Source organism: Amblyomma mixtum, chromosome 3 (genome assembly GCF_055824585.1).
Source record: "Amblyomma mixtum isolate Tamu chromosome 3, ASM5582458v1, whole genome shotgun sequence".
Taxonomy (NCBI): Eukaryota; Metazoa; Arthropoda; class Arachnida; order Ixodida; family Ixodidae; genus Amblyomma; species Amblyomma mixtum.
Window position 1 is genome coordinate 58,366,179 of NC_143014.1, and position 11,468 is coordinate 58,377,646.

Consider the following 11,468-nt stretch of genomic DNA (forward strand, 5'->3'; position numbering starts at 1 on the left):
TCCATCCCCTGTCCGTGCCCCCCCCCCCCCCCCCCCCCTCTGGAAAAAGTTCTGCGGACAACCTTGCATGGCTGATACTGCTCTGTGATGCTCTGTGATTTGCACATCAAAGGAGCGACAGACTAACCAACGGTTCAGTCGGGGGCATTAGCGGCTTAGCCGCAGTAAGGCTGATGAAGCTTTCACTACACAAAAGAAATGGAAGCTGGCTTACTTTTGCGGAAAAAGAGGTTCATATCACAGCGCAGCGCTGGTAGTAAAAGATATCGCGGGAAAACAGCAAACAACACCGTGAAGCGCCAACCAACGCAAAACAGAGCACGGTAAATACGGACTTCACAGAAAGCGAAGTACACTTTGCAATTCACGAACTCAACAGTAACTCTGCAGCAGGCCCTGATGGTATCACAAATCGGGCTCTCCGAAATTTAGAGGACAGCTCGGTCACGTTCCTAACGCAACAAATCAACGAAGCCTGAAAAATTGGCCATCTTCCTGCCGATTGGAAACATGCAAACACTGTCCTCATCCCAAAACCAGGCAAGCCGCTGGGCCTACAAAACCTAAGGCCCATCTCACTAACGTCCTGCCTAGGAAAGCTAGCTGAACACGTCATACTTATTAGACTATCGGAATACGTAGAAGAAAAGGAGTACTTCCCCTCAAATATCATAGGCTACAGGCAAGGTCTCTCAACGCAAGACGCTATGCTAAGAATCAAGAAAAGTCTGTTGGACCGCCCCACACGAGACACCAAGGCGCTGCTGGGACTCGACGTGGAACAAGCTTTTGACAACATCCAACATCAAGCCATTCTCAAAGCCATATCTGACCACAATCTCGGAACACGCTTCTACCGCTACGTCAAGGCATTTCTGGAGGATCGAACGGCAACTCTCCGGATAGGCGAGCACGTCTCGGAGAGCTTTGAACTGGGCGATAAGGGAACACCACAAGGCTCAGTACTTTCACCATTCTTATTTAACTTGGCCATGACAAAGCTTTCTCGCGCACTGGGTGAAATTGCTGGTGTGGAGCACACCATATACGCAGACGATGTCACCATCTGGAGTACCGGTGGCAGCGACGAGGAATTGGAAGCTCGCATGCAAGAAGCCATCACGGTTACCGAGGCCCATCTCGCCCCAATGGGACTTCGCTGCTCTTCCAGAAAATCGGAGCTGCTCATATACCACCCCCCAAGACCAGGGCGCCCGTCCAACGACTGGCGCAGACACCCCACTCCATGCATAGTTACACGACAGATATGGAAATCGCATACCGGCGGTTGACAAAATACGAATTCTAGGACAAATCATCGAAAGCAACGGGTCCAACTCGGCAATGTTGGACAGCATCACGATCAAGATTGCAAACGCGATCCGGATGCTTCGGCGCATCATGAATAGGCACAGGGGATTGAGGGAGGACAACGCCATTAGAATGGTCCACGCTTTTGTACTCTGTCACATCACATACGTGGTTGCGATGCTCAACTGGAAAAAAGTGCATCGGAAAAGGCTCGAAGTACACATACGTCGAGCTTTCAAGACAGCGTTGGGGCTTCCCGATAATGCCTCCACTGATCTTCTCTTGCAGCTAGGAGTGCACAATACCCTTGCCGAAATCATCGAGGCACAGCACACGGCACAGATCGCACGCCTATCAAGCACTAAAGCGGGCAGAGAGATTCTCGTCAAGCTCGGCCTGAACACCATAGCAGAAAGGGACAACGTCCTGCAGTTAACTAAAGTCGTGCGAGAAGCAATTAAAGTGTTCCCCTTCCCAAGAAACGTGCACCCGATCCACAATCAAGGAAGAAGACTCGCCCGCGCCAAAGCCCTCGCTGCGGACGCGGCAAGGTTTCCAGACCAGACAGCTTTCGTGGATGCAGCGTACATACCGGGAAAGCATGCCTACTCGGTAGCAGTAGTCGACGGACACGGGCGAACGCGTAACTTACTCACACTTTTCACGAAGAAACCAGAGGTAGCTGAACAAGCAGCGATAGCACTAGCTCTCAAAGACTCGAGCTTCACAACTGTGTACAGCGACTCTAGAGCAGCCACTCGAGCTTTCGCCAAGGGCGGAATAGACAAGACGACGCTACGAATTATAGGCGGAAGTAACATCACCGATCACTCGATCGTATGGTTCCCGGCACACATGGGAAGCTTAGGGGGTGGCCTGCGGAATCTCAACGCGATCGCACACGAGGCGGCGCGAGGGTTCATCGGCCGCGTCCCTCCGGTTCCCCCCGCTATCGAGTACAGGGATCAATTATTCACGTACAACGAGCTCACTAAGCACTTTTATCTAGGCAGACGAGCGTTTCCCCTCCCGGATAAGAAATTAACCCGAAGCCAGTCGGTCACGTTACGCTTACTCCAAACGAACTCATACCCCAACCCCTGGCGCATGAAGCACAACGACCCAGACTACGACGGACAACAAGTGTGACCAGTGCAGTGAACGTGTAGACTTGACCCATATGCTGTGCGGTTGTGCATCAAGTGACGCCTACGCCCAGAACAAGGAACATTGGGACAAAGTACTAAAAAGTGCTTCACTTCACGACCAGCTTCGGGCTGTCCAGGAGGCCCGCGCGGCGGCGGAGAGCTTCGGGCTCTCTGTGCCTACGTGGGAGCTGCCCTCTACACCCGGCGCCTAGCCGAGTGTCCTTCAGGACCCCTACTATGGGAAATAAAGTTTTACCACCACCACCACCACCACCAAAACGTTCGCCCCATGTTCCCCACCGTTCGCTTAGCGCGCGTTGCAAGTGATTGCAACTGCTGCGACTACAGCGCCAAATGGCTAAATGAAGTGCTAAATTTTTAAAACTCAAAACAAGCTAAACTACAACATAAAAACAATCAACAAACTCATCTGATACTTCTTTTGTAGCTAGCACAAGGATTTATATTTGCTTGAAATGGTTAAAACAACGCTGACATAGGCTGTATCGCCATAGGGTGCCTTGATGTCCGCGCGCCTCCGCTTTCAGGGTGGGGACACCCTTTGTGTCCAAATGTGCCCACCCCGCGCCGCCGTATCCCCATGGAGGAAAAAAATTGGTGTGGTTTAGCTCTGGTTAAACCTGGTTGGTTGCGAAAGCAACAGAAGCAGTAGCGCAACTAGATTCAGATATAGACCCTTTGTCGGTGTCTTCCATGGCGAGACTCCTCAAGGAGCGCGGCATGACCAGCTGCTCCTGGCTGCGGTGGAGAGAGCAAGCTGACGTCACGCGTCGCCATAGCAACGGAGAGGCTGACGTCACACCACCTGTTAAGGCCGATTCACAACGCAGCACCAGTCGCTGCCGCCTCCATTAGGAGTAGAAACATAGATACGGCCGAGGAGGTCGCAATAGCGCTTGCTTGCGCCGGAACCAAGGCTAGTTTGATTCTTAGTGACAGCAAAACAGCAATCTGCAACATCGGAAAGGGCAGGGTCTCGCCAGAAACGGCTCGAATTCTGTCCGCAGCTAAAATTGATCGCAAGATCACCTTAATTTGGGTCCCAGCACACACATCCGTCCCCGGTAACGAGGCGGCCCACATGTTAGCCCGAGATCTCTACTTCCGGGTAACTGTAGAGCCGCCCGACCGCCAGGGGATGGACGAACGTTTGCAAACGTACGCGGAAATCGCCGTGCACTACAGGTTAGGCAGGCGTCTAATGCCACCACCAGATCCAAACTTAACCAATACAGAGGCCATCGCCTGGCGACGATTACAGGCCGGAAATTTCGTTAACCCTGTCTGGTTATTTCAAACCACGTTAGACGATAAAAAAGGTGACAAATGTAAGACCTGCGGAGCGAGAGGGACCCTCGATCATATAATTTGGCAATGCCCTGGATCCCCGGGTGCTGAGGACAACATTAAAAGTAGAGAAGCCTGGGAGGCCCTTCTGCGAAGCGAGGTCCCCGCCGACCAGAAACGAGCTGTCCGCCTGGCGGCTGAAGCCGCGAAGAGACAATGTATCTTCGCCAGTCTTTAGTCGCGGAGGTCCCGTCCCCCGTCCCCTAGGCCTGCGTGCCAGGGACGGGGAGTAGGGGACCTCCTAAATCGGTGGAAATAAAAGTTATCAATCAATCAATCAATCAAGGCCGATTCACACGACGGTCCGTTCGCCCGCAACCCGCGCACTACGTGTTCATGCGTCAGCACATTGAGAGGCGCGCTGACCAGGCAGCGGGCCGACAGCGCGCCTCTCAATGTGATGACGCATGAGCAAGTAGTGCGCGGGCCGCGGGCGAACGGACCGTCGTGTGAATCGGCCTATAGGCGCGGCGGCGGCTCCTCGAGGAGCAGGGGGGTCCACGGACCACGCGAAGAGCGGTTAGCTGGCGTAGTATTGCTTTCGCAATAAAAAACTGAGGAGGGAGCGCCCAGCAACAGCCTTGAAGCCTAGTCTTAACAAGCAAAAATATAGTAAAAAGGAGAGAGTCAGACCCCCGTGATCACGCCACGTGATAGCGGGCGGTGAAATCTAACCCTGCTGCGCGCGCGCATGCGCCGACCAGCGCGGCAAACCAACACTGTAGATCAACCTCCTTGCTGTAGATGCCCCGCGTCACGGACCGCTCAGACGCGCGCACTAAAACGTACCAGAACCAAAACATAAAGGACTGACTGGAAGAGCGAAAAACGGGAGAGGGATGGCTTCACGAGCACTTGGCTTGCGAAGGCTGGCCGCGTGGCGTCGCGCTCCCTCCTCAGTTCTTTTAGTTTTTTTTTTCTCCATGCGTTTCCCCCTCGCAGCGGCATATTGGGGCCCACGCGCCGGTCGCATACAGTGCGCTATGCGTGTGCATATTTTGTGTGCGGTTGCGTGGTGACTGGAATAATGCGACTGAACTGGAAATATGCAGTACATAGTTGTTTCGCCCGTAGCAATAATATTCTGGCACTTTTGAGTGTTTATTATGCATGGCGCAGTCGCTCTAATCACACAGCAAGCGAAAAGTAATGACGGACTGCTATGTTCCCCAGTCATTGGCTGCACTGAAAAAGGACAGCGGCTATTTGGTGTTTCTTCGTAATTATAGTTTAGAGTGTCATGGTCACTGAATTCAGTAGGATTATGCTGCATTTGTTGTTCGAACATAAGGACTGTTCACAGGTTCTCAATTTTCTCGGGTATGCCAGCTGCGCGGAGGATGACTTGCCAAATATAACCATTTATACGTAGTTAACACCCACTTTTTCAACATTCTTTCGGATACCTTCGTTTTATTACTGCACCATATGGGGAGAATTCCACGCAGTAATGGCAAATTTCTCTTCCAAACAGTCCGTCGCCACACTGCTCTGAGGTGCCCAGCTGTGACATGTCTGAACCCTGTTGGTCATACTTTCTCAACAGCTTATTTCGCAAGAGAGTCATGCAGATGGTTGAGTTTCCCTCTGAATTATGTTGACTACATGTGGATAGATGATACGATGAGACGACGTTTCGCTGATTCGTAGTTGCTAAGTAGCCTTATTCCAGGACAAATTTAACTGACACATTTACTTTTTCTTTTGAAAACTCTAACTAAAAAATCATTAAAAGCGACAGATTCACAAAGTAACCGCACAAAATCTCTCTCTGATAACCACTTCGTTTGAATCCCATTATCCCTGCCAAGCTAAACAAAAAAAAGGTTGCGTTCGGATCCCACCGGCGGCAGGTGGTTGTTTTTTCTTCTGCTTTTCTAATCAGTTATCTTTAAAAACGATAACATATTCAGTAATATTCTAAATTGATTACCACCACAAAATAAAATAACTTAAAAAAAAAATCCCCTGTGCCCCTTGGTTTCCGTGGCTGTTGGCTTCTGTCTAAGAAAAGGTAGTCGGAGCAACGCAAGCCGCCTTCCTCGCTTCCGCGGAACCGTCTGCTCCAGCTTCCAAAAGACGCTGGCTTGTGGCCTCACTCAGTAGTAACAAAACATTGAAGGACTATGGCAGTAGTATAGTAGTAGGTATAGGTCTGGGCTAGTTGGAAAACCGTGTTTGGCGTAAAGCGCGCAACAAGACACGGAGGAGTCAACAGGACCAACAAGCTCTCATCCCCTCAGCTGTCATCAAAAGAGGCAAAATTAAACGTAAACTCTAGGAAATTCCTGCCCAGAAACATGCATGACGAATATTACTGATGTGGCTGCGTGACGCCAACGAAACGAGCCTTTTTTCTTTGTAGTGGAGAAAAAAAGGCTCCTCTCGTTGGCGTCACTCAGTAGCGACTTCTTTGCTTACTGACGCGCAAGATGTATAGGTACGCCACCAGGATAGACGTAGTGAGCTGGCGCAAAGAAGTAGAGGGATGGGGGAGTTGGGCTTCAGAATGCCTTCGTGGCATAAAGATAAATAAATAGAACGAAATATTTGACGAGAGCTCACATAGCGAGAGCGCGCCTAAATAATATGGATGCCTTACTGGGAACCGTCTTTGTGGTCAGGTTCTGTATGAAGCACTCGTCAAATTTGGATATGGCCTGGGCAGTTTTATTCCTCACCTCCCTAGGACGATTAGAGCTTTCCCGACCTACGTCATCGGCGCACGTGCTAGTGGTCTGGAGAAAAACATGCGACTTCTGACAGCACAGTGCACAAGGTTCGATGTATACTGAGGCTGCTACACAGCGATCTTTAAGGAACGAAACAGCTCAACTGAAACGAACGACCAGAAAAAACCAGAAGGTCCTTCGTTTTAGTTGCGCTGTTCCGTTCCTTCAATATGCAAAAATTCAGGGGGGCACTTTGTTGACCTGAAGTGCGGTGAGGCGATAGCCTTAAGCGCAGTGTTGCTGCTTGTGTCACTGATGTGTGGTTAAGATGTTAAGCTTGGCCTCCAAGAGTGGAACGCGACAGCGTCTTGCAACGCTGCCAAAGAGTCGACAGAATGCCATCACCTATTCGGCTCTAAGCCTTGCTCGACGGTTAATTGGTTTTTGAGAAAAGGAAATGTATCTATCTTGCATATCTCGGTGGACACCTAAACCTCGCCGTAAGGGAAGGGAGGAAGATGGGAGTGAACGAAGACGCCGTATTAGGTAGACGCGCCTTTGTTCATTCCAAACCATCGAGCTGGCATGGCGGAGTGATTAGGGTGCTCGTCTCGCACTCCGGAGGCCCTGGTTCGATTCCCCAACTCGACCAATTTCCGACTCGGTTATATTTATTTATGTGGTTTGACTAGAAAGGTTAGTTAGGCTAATTGGTGTTTACCATTTTTCCAATGCCATCCATCATGTCCTGTCACACCTGTCAATTGATGGAACTCTAAAATGTTCGACACAATGTCGATGAAACGTCTAGACACGTTTAACTATTAGTAATGGTTAATAATAGCTAAGCATGACTTGCACATTTTGTGATACTAGTTAATTCCTATGCGGCAGTTCGAATTCCGAAGATGCCTCTGTGGCTTTTCCTGGCCCATGCATTCACTGTAGCAAACAGCGTGGAGGAGGAGAGTCGAGAAAAGCAGTACACTGGATGAATGCTAGTGTTTAATCCTCTGCGCTGTTTGGCGCACAGCTGAGGGGCAGCGCTGCGGTGCGCCGCCACCAGCCGCCATGACTGAGGTGCACGTAGCAGACGAACTCCTGCAAGCATGTTTTCTTCACATGTCGCATTCAGACTGCCGTTTGGAATGCGCGTGCATCGGAGATTCGGCCAGTAGTCACTGGGCGCATTAGCCGCTCGCAACTACATCGTAAACGAGACTGCTCGAGCCTGATAAGGAAAGAGGCGCAGCGACGAAAGGTGGTCGCGGGTTTGGTTCCTCTCGATTCTGGGATAGAAGCTTGGATAGTGGTCAAGTGACAGCAGCGTTCTGTGAAACCACAGAGCCGCACGTAGTTGAGCACATTCGCTGGGAAGAGATCAGTGACCAGGCGCCAGTACATAGTTGCGGCACGTCTGTGGTGCTCCTTGAATAACTGTAGATTGCATATTCCTGCGCAAAGCCGTTGATTTCCGAGCTTTACTATACATATCTTACCTTGATATAATGTTTCAGATTTTAATCTTCGGTTGTCCTGTGAAATTTCTGGACGAAGCGCGTCCTAAACAAGTTCAGGACTGACACCAAAGTTTGCTTGAATGTTGACTCATGGGTTGACAGAAACAATGTGACCTCGAGCGTGCTTGCTTTCTTTGAGCTTGAAATGAATTCTTGCCAAGCTGCGTCTTTATATCGTAGACGATGTGAAATCTGCGCCTGCATCAGGGTAAGACTGCAAGCTCGCGAGCTGGAGTGGCAACCTCGATATCTACCAAAACAGCGCACTAATTTTACACCATGCGCCGTGTTGTCAGATGCAGACACAAAAAAGACACATGACAGTGAAGAAGCGCTGACAAACAAATGTCAGCTAGCTGGTACTCTCGTGTCGCATTTTGTCAACACAGCGCGCACAGTGCAAAAGTGAACTACCTAGCCCAGTTTGCTGCCTTATGAGCGGCCGTTTTAACAGTCTACGACCCCTTTTGTGCAAAAGAACAACTGCTCCAGAGTGGTAAGGCTTCTCAAGTCCGGTCATGTGTATGCGTTGTGTGCAGAGGGCTCCCACACAAAACATAATCGGCACCTTTTGTCTGAGATTTACCCAAAGTGCTCATATGCACGGCAGACGCACCGCAGCTATCAGGTGGCGCCGGGTCACCAATCTCTAACCCGCGAATGTGCCTGAACATGCGGCTCTCCAGTTTCACGGAAGCACTGGTGTCATTGACCACTACCCGAGCTTCAATTCCAGAATCGAGAACCAAACCCATTACCAACTTTCGTTGCTGCGCCTGTTTTCTCAGCTGGTTCGAGCAGCACTAATAAAAGCAGTTGCCCAATCAAAGTGGCAGTTGTTTACGACGTAGTTACGTGCAGCTATCACGCCCATCGACTTCCGGTCGAATCTTCGCTGCATGCAGATGCCAGCGACCATAGGCCGGCGAACTCATGAGTGGACTCACTCGGGCTCCCTTACGATCACGATCTGAGTCGTGAGTGAGCCCGGTTTCTGATCCGGGGATGATCTGAGTTGTGAGTCCGTACTTATTCATGTTCAGATCATGATGTGAGTTGCGGTGAGAGTGTGTGCACATTCAGACCGTGATCTGAGTCCAGTAAAGTGTAGGCCTATCAAATCAAATAAGTCCGTGACGTGAGGTTGAACAACCCCACAATCCCAAGTGAATCCATGACACCGTTTGTGCACGAGTTTGTGACGGTCATAAATGAATTTCCTGTGCACTAGCAATACTGAATACGCTTTCGGTTGAGATGATGATGTAGAGCAATTACATTGTTTTATGGTATACAATTTTTGTGGCTGCTGTACTGTAGAACATTACTAAAAGGCAAGAAAAGTTGATTAGTCATCGTGCTAGGTCTCGTCAGATATTAGCTGCGGTTTACTGTATCGTGGTTGCTCTAGTTCTTCCTTTGCTGTTTTTTAATTGATTGTAGAACACATGCAGCGGCCTTAGATCTTTACCTCCCGCGAGTGGCAGCTACAGTCCTCTAAGCCTCTGAGCCAGGCCTGGCTACAGGCTAGCTGCAGTTACGAGCTCATCGCATCGCCGTGTTTTAGAGCGAAAGCTCCCACAAAACACAAAAAGTGCTAGTAGAAATCTAAAAGACAGTTACAGCAAGATGTTTTGATGTCTTGAGGTATAGCCAAGATTTTATATAATCGTCCGATGTCTTGAAGACCTGTGGCTTAGGCTAATGCAATGCTATCTGTCGACTATAAGAGGTTTACCCGGACGTCTTATAGACTTCTAGGTGATACCCAGATTCCTGCAATATTCCTGCAATGCCTGCTCTGAGATGAAAGCTTTAGGAGGGCAAACTGTGTTAAATGAAATCATAGTAGTACTTCAAGTAAAAATCACACTAGAGAAATAAAAAGAACCAATGCAGGCACTGTTCTCAGTGCAAAAGAAAAGCAAGAAATGGCTTCAATTAAAGAATTACACTCTTTATTGCCTGTACAAAACATGCCTGCTACTTAAGATTGAGAAAAAAAGTTAAACGCTGAATGAATCAAAACATATGACAAATGATCTCAAGATAAGAAGAAAAGTCACTTGGAAGGAACAGTTGATGTGTATCTGCTGTACATGGTAGGCACCGGACCCCATGAAGACTCCAGCACAAATGGTGCTTGCAGTCGCTTTCCATAGAGGGCATGAAAAAAGCCCATGGGTACTGGGCGAACAGAAAAATTAATGTCAATTTTCAGTAGTCAATATTTGGGTAAACAGACACAAAATATACAGAACAGCTCGCAACTAATAACTGTTCATCATGTTTCATTCATGATTCTTATGCATGCAAGCGAAGCAAGTACTGTGCAAGCTGCACAGCTGGCTTACCAAATGTCAGGGGCCCAGCCAGTCAGGCGACTTTTGGAAAGCTTCAAACAACCTGCACACACACAGCAGCACCACTGAGGCCAGGAGAATAACCAACATACCAAAAGCTGATCTTGAAGCAGATCACTTTGTTGCTGGAACTTTCAATACTAATGAAGCAAAAGTCAGACAAATGGCCCACGCAGTAATAGCAGGAGACCTCAGACAGTATACAAAATGTTCACATAAGCTTTAGGAAAGAGGTATGTAAATCAACAAACAACAGATAAATTAGCCCAAAGCACTCACATACGATGAGCTCCTTAATCACACTATGGCAGCATTGCTACTACCATGTTTTCCTATCACCTTCTACAAAACAAGCCATCAACATTAAATGCCTTGTGTTCTTGGTTTGCTCTGGCATGTGCTTTAGGTATGCAGTGTCATTTAACAACCATGCACATGCTGCCGCAATGAATCTGCATGAAACAGCGCAAGCCCTTGCTCTTCTGGCCAACTGTAGCAGGCCTAACAAAACAAAATATCAGGTCAAACAAACAGGGTTTGTGAAACAAATTTCAGCAAACAGCCTGCTTCTACACAAGAAAGCATGAAGTGACAGGAAAACAGTACCAGCTCAGAAGACTGCTTACCAAAACTTTACAAGTTGAGCAGACCAGGATGTCCTCTGAGGACCACTGTTGAAGAGCCTGTGCCCAAAAGGAAATGTACAAAGTGAAGCAGGGACAACATCACCTGTGCACAGTGCCATGGTTTGCCAAAAAAATTCAAGGAGCCTTGCTTGCAAAGGGGCCACTTCCTTACATCGTCAAACAGCCAGCACACATACAGAGCAGCACCACTGAGTAGACAACTTCAGTTCCGGAGCTCTCAACCGTAATGAAACAAAAGCTTGACGAGTCCATGCATTAATGCACCCAGACTGTCACGATTCCCTCAGCTCTCTTATTTTTCCTCTGCATTCATAACCAACTGCAGGCCTTAGGAAAAACACAAAGCTTGAATAACGTTTAGCAACTAGGCATATAAAAGGGCAAACAGCAGATGATATAGCTGAGGGCAGCCCTGTGCAAATAAACTGAAATAAGGAAA

General features: G+C 48.9%; 1 long non-coding RNA gene across 3 annotated transcripts in view; it reads right to left on the minus strand.

Moving 5' to 3' along the window:
- Nucleotides 1-11,468, minus strand: part of LOC149350309 (uncharacterized) — a 60,662-nt gene that overhangs the window by 18,153 nt on the left and 31,041 nt on the right. For all 3 annotated transcript variants that reach the window (XR_016290322.1, XR_016290323.1, XR_016290324.1), the window contains exons 2-4: nt 11,009-11,065; nt 10,374-10,425; nt 10,086-10,206 (exon numbers count right to left, since the gene is read on the minus strand). This is a non-coding gene — a long non-coding RNA (uncharacterized LOC149350309). The remainder of the gene's footprint in view (nt 1-10,085; nt 10,207-10,373; nt 10,426-11,008; nt 11,066-11,468) is intronic.